This window comes from Monodelphis domestica, chromosome 2, assembly GCF_027887165.1.
Source record: "Monodelphis domestica isolate mMonDom1 chromosome 2, mMonDom1.pri, whole genome shotgun sequence".
Lineage (NCBI taxonomy): Eukaryota > Metazoa > Chordata > Mammalia > Didelphimorphia > Didelphidae > Monodelphis > Monodelphis domestica.
Genome location: NC_077228.1, coordinates 265,073,589 through 265,079,698, shown reverse-complemented (window position 1 = coordinate 265,079,698; position 6,110 = coordinate 265,073,589).

Sequence of the window (6,110 nt, the reverse complement as noted above, 5' to 3'; positions counted from 1 at the left end):
ATTATATATTTTGACTCATTTCTCCATTTTACCTCTTTCCTCCACTATTACAGTAGCCTTCTAATTGGCCTCCTTATTTTTAGTTTCTTCCTTCTCTAATCTATCATCTATACAGGTACCAAAATAAGCTTCCTAGAACACAGCTCTGATAATGTCACTTGCCTGTTCAAGAATTTTTATTGGTGTACTTCATGCTACTTTCAGGGTAAAATACAAATTCCTTGAACTTGGCATTTAAAGCCTGCCACTGTCATAATCTAGACTCTTTCCAGAATTAATACCACATTTATCCCTTTTGTGCTTAAAAAACAAAACAAAACAAAACAACTCTTACCTTCTATCTTGGAATCAATACTAAGTATTGACAACAAGGCAGAAAAATGATTAAGGGCTAGGCAGTTGGGGCTAAGTGACTTGCCCAAGGCCACAACAATTAGGAAGTATATGAGGCCAAATTTGAACCCAGGATCTCCCATCTCTAGACCTGGCTCTCAATCCACTGAGCCACCTAGCTGCCCCTCTTATGTTCTTTCTTAATTGATCCATCCTTCAACTACCCCTACCTACCTCACTATAGACATTCAACATATGCTCTTGAATGAGCCCAAAGACCAGAGGTTTGCAAAGTTTTACAAATCATGGGGGAATAAGTCCAAAAAGGATGGGCAGCATAAAGAGTCTAAGAAATCAAATTGTGTTATATCTTGGTTCACTTCCATTGGCCCATATGTGCTGAACTGCTTTTGCACAGAATTCATTGCACTTTCCAGTTGAGAGGTTTTTAACTTTTTCTTTTTTTTTTTGGCTCATGAGTCACTTCTCAGAACAATGATTTTAATGCATAAAACAAAATACATAGAAAGAAAAAGGAAATCAATTAAACCATTTCAAGACATTAAAAAAAATTCTTGGACTCCTCGAAGTCTATCTTTCGACTCCAAGTTAAGAATCCACACCCTAGATGAATGTAAAAAATTAGGAAGTGCAGGCTGTAGCTTTGATCAGTCATCAAGGGATGGGATCTATGACCAGTAAGATGAATCACCAAAAAAGGGAAGTATTGGCACAAATAAGACACATGGATGTATTTGTACTATGCACTGAAGAATTATTTCCCAAGTAAGTTCTCTGGTGGCTTCTGTCCAGGTTCTTGTTACCTTGTAGTCATCTGTTGTACTCAGAAAATCTAGTATTTTTAATATGTTCTTCAAGGGCTTTGGATTCTCTCCACTTAAAAAAACAAACAAACATATAAGACATATTTTCTTTCCTGCTTTTCTTTTTAAATAAAATTGGTCACATCTTTGTCATCTCACTTGCCCTTTTGTCTTCTATTTGCCCCACCTGTAAACTTTTCACATTTATAGAGTTCCAAAGTAGGAAGGGACCCAGAAGTCATCAGATCCATCTTTTTACATAACATAATAATATCCTTTTAAATATTTTCATAAATACTCCTGCCTGATCTCTTCTGGTGAAGACAACATATACCTGGAAGAATTCTATTGTAGAGCACTAGTTCGGAAGCCAAACAGCTCCATTTAGAGTCTGCGGCTCTGCTATTATTATGTCACCTTATGAAAGTATCTAAGCCTCTTTCCTTAACGTGGGGATAATGATACTTGCATTACCAAATTTTCAGTTCCCCAAGGATCAAAAATGTGATTGACAAATATAAATAGAAGCAACATGACACAGCAGATAGATGGTTGGCTTTGGTCTCATGAGGATCTGGATTAAAATTCTACTTCTGGTATGTATTAACTGTAATGGGTAAATCACTTAATTTCTCACTGCCCCAGACAATTGCATGAGGCCAGAAGTTTTTGGTCAGGGAAACTGATATGGTGTTTTTCAGATTGCATATTATAGGTGACTCTATAAAACACATTTGTTGAGCTTGGGAAGAAAGAGAGATTTTTCTGTCACCACTAAACAGATTTTTGTTTTCAGCAGCTCAATTTCCATTTCATTTCTTGGACATTATACCTAAGCTGGGGGGAGGGTCACAGCCTCTACTAGGGGAAATTGTGAAATTACCTAAGGAAAAAAAAGAGAAAAAAGATCATAAAAGTCAAAAGTGTAACATGGAAGCAAAATGAATGAAAACTTAGGTTATATTAGGAATAGCATAGTGTCTATTAGAAGGGATCTGAAAGTCCACTTGACTTCAGCATGGTCAGACCTTATCTGTAATATTATGTCCAGTAATCAGAGTGACAATCCAAAAAACACTTAAAAAATTGCACATGTTCATAACAAGGTGAAGGGTTTTGAAACCAGATTAAATGGAGATCAATAAAAGGAATTGGGATGTTTAGTAAGAAGAAGAAAATACTTTGGAGGGGGAAGGGATGCATAATTACTTTAAAAAATTTAAAGGATTGTCAGGTGGAAGAAGGATTAGATATTTTTTGTCTTTCCAGAGGGGAGACCTAGGATTAATGGATGAAAGTTATAAAGACTCAAGGCATATTTTGACTCAATATGAGATCATATTTCCCAACAATTAAATCTATCTAACAACGCAGGGGACTGCTTCTCACATAAATGAATTCTCTATCATTAAAAGTCTTCAAAAAGAGAAGCAAGCAAGAAAGTATGCCTCATAAGACTTTCTTTAAAGAAGAACGGACCTACATTTTTTTTTCTTTACATAATATTTTATTTGATCATTTCCAAGCATTATTCATTAGAGACAAAGATCATTTTCTTTTCCTCCCCCCCTCCATAGCTGAAGCGTGATTCCACTGGGTATCACATGTGTTCTTGATTCGAACCCATTGCCATGTTGTTAGTATTTGCATTAGAGTGTTCGTTCAGAGTCTCTCCTCTGACCTGTCCCCTCAACCGCTGTAGTCAGGCAGTTGCTTTTCCTCGGTGTTTCTACTTCCACAGTTTGTCCTCTGCTTATGGATAGTGTTTTTCTCCTAGATCCCTGCAGATTGTTCAGGGACATTACACTGCCACTAATGGAGAAGTCCATTACGTTTGATTATACCACAGTGTATTAGTCTCTGTGTACAATGTTCTCCTGGTTCTGCTCCTCTCGCTCTGCATCACTTCCTGGAGGTTGTTCCAGTCTCCATGGAACTCCTCCACTTTATTATTCCTTTTAGCACAATAGTATTCCATCTCCAACAGATACCACAATTTTTTCAGCCATTCCCCAGTTGAAGGGCATCCCCTCGTTTTCCAATTTGTGGCCACCATAAAGAGCGCAGCTATGAATATTCTTGTACAAGTCTTTTTCCCCATTATCTCTTTGGGGTACAAACCCAGCAGTGCTATTGCTGGATCAAAGGGTAGACATTCTTTTATCGTCCTTTGGGCATAGTTCCAAATTGCACTCCAGAATGGTTGGATCAGTTCACAACTCCACCAGCAATGAATTAATGTCCCTACTTTGCCACATCCCCTCCAGCATTCACTGCTTTCCTCTGCTGTCATGTTAGCCAATCTGCTAGGTGTGAGGTGATACCTCAGAGTTGTTTTTATTTGCATCTCTCTGATTATAAGAGATTTAGAACACTTCTTCATGTGCTTATTAATAGTTTTGATTTCTTTATCTGAAAACTGCCTATCCATGTCCCTTGCCCATTTATCAGTTGGAGAATGGCTTGATTTTCTGTACAATTGATTTAGCTCTTTATAAATTTGGGTAATTAAACCTTTGTCAGAGGTTTCTATGAAGATTTTTTCCCAATTTGTTGTTTCCCTTCTGATTTTAGTTACATTGGTTTTGTTTATACAAAAGCTTTTTAATTTGATGTAATCGAAATTATTTATTTTACATTTTGTGATTCTTTCTAAGTCTTGCTTGGTTTTGAAGTCTTTCCCCTCCCAAAGGTCTGACATGTATACTATTCTGTGTTTACCCAATTTACTTATGGTTTCCTTCTTTATGTTTAAGTCATTCACCCATTTTGAATTTATCTTGGTGTAGGGTGTGAGGTGTTGATCAATTCCTAATCTCTCCCATACTGTCTTCCAATTTTCCCAGCAATTTTTATCGAATAGTGGATTTTTGTCCCAAAAGCTGGGATCTTTGGGTTTATCGTATACTGTCTTGCTGAGGTTGCTTGCCCCTAGTCTTTCCACTGATTCTCCTTTCTCTTAGCCAGTACCAAATTGTTTTGATGACTGCTGCTTTGTAATATAGTTTGAGGTCTGGGACTGCAAGGCCCCCATCATTTGTGTTTTTTTTTCAGGACCTAAATTTTTGATGAACTGGTAAGGACCTAGTGTTAGAGTCATTGAATACTGTGAAATTTAGATTACTCCACCCTACTTAGATCTTACTTTATGGTGAAGATAAAATTGTAATCTCCTGATTGAATAATGAAGGTACTTAGTTCTTACTTTATAATGAAGCTAGAACTTAAAGCTAAGTCTATTTTAAAATCTTAATACAAAAAGGTGTTAAGTAACTATAAAGGGTAAATTAATCACAAAAAGGTTAAGTAACTAACAAAATGTGAACTTAAAAAATAAGTGTTAAGTAACTCAAAAAGACACAATCTAATCAAAGAAGATGAGAACTAAAGAATGGGCAGTCCTGGAAAAAAGCCTCTGATATGATTGGTAGATGTGAAAATTTAGAGGAGGGGACACAAGAGTAAAAGGTCTATATATTTTGCATCACTTCCTCTCTCTGGTACCTTTGGCTATGGAGAGGGGCCTGGTGGCAGCATGCTGGACCTTTTGGCATCTTGGTGTGGCTACAGCTATTGTCTGTTTTGGTGGTGAGTTTCTGGCTGAGTTTTTCTTCCTTTACTTTCCAAACTTTATCCTCTTAGAAGCCTCTAATCTCCTTCAGAAACCTAGCGGTAGAGATCTTGAACTTCCCCTGGCACAGGCCAGGTGGGAGAAATTTTATACCCTCTTCCCTCTTTTTCCTTAAAATCCTTCCCTCCATATTAATTAAAATTACCATAAATTTCCAGACTGACTTGGGTACTTTATTTGGGATTTTTCCTCTGGCAACTAATTAATTTAGATTTTAAGCCACAACCCTAAAATTATCTCCACAATACAATAGAATATACTGTAGGGAAACCAAACAAATAAGGTAGGGTTACGTAATGTAGGAAATAACTTTTCAGAAAATATGAGATTTTGGGGGCAGCTAAAGATATCATCTGGTTATTGCCCTGCCTTGTTAAATGAATTCTATTTCATTATCTCCAACAAGAAAGCTCCTACTTGATGAAAAGTTGAAGGCAATTCTGAATCATTTAAAATGAATTATCAGTGGGTAGCTCATTGGGTTGAGAGCCAGACCTAGAGATGAGAGATCCTAGGTTCAAATCTGATCTCAGACACTTCCTAACTATGTGACTCTGGGCAAGTCACTTAGCCCCCATTACTAGCCCTTACCACTCTTCTGCCTTAGAACAAATACACAATATTGATTCTAAGATGGAAGGCAAGTGTTTTAAAAAATGAATTAGCAAGGGAGTGACATGCTCAAAGTGATATTTAAGGAAAATTAGTTTGAAAGTGAATGAAGGATGGTTTGGAGCTGGGAGAAACTGGAGGCTGATTTGGAAAGTAATCCAGGTATGAATTTTATGGTCTAGACTTGATAACAATGGGAATAACAATAACCACTTTATGGTTTGTGAAGTGCTTTAAAAATATTGTCTCATTACAAATATCTCAACTCTTACAACCCTGAGAGATAAAGGCTATTATTATTCTCACTTAATAGATAAAGGAATGGTGATGGGCAAAGGTAAAGTGACTTACTAAGGAATAACATCTAGGAGGTGTCTGAGACTGTATTTGCATTCAGGTCTTCTTGATTTAAAGTCCAGTGCTGTATCTATCAGAAAATAATGAATATGAGAGATGTTGTAAAAGGTGAATTGCTAGCACTGGGTGACTCACTTATTGTATTTAGGGGATGAAGAGAAAACAGAAACCAAATTAGAATCTATTATTTTGAGTTTTGGTGACAGAGATAATAATGGTGCTGTTCATAGAGATAGGCTAGTTGGGAAAGGAAATTTATTTTATGGAAGAAATGATCTAATTCAACCCAATCCAACAAATATTATCAAATCCCTACTATGTGTAAAGTGATGTGCTAAGTGCTAGGGCATGAA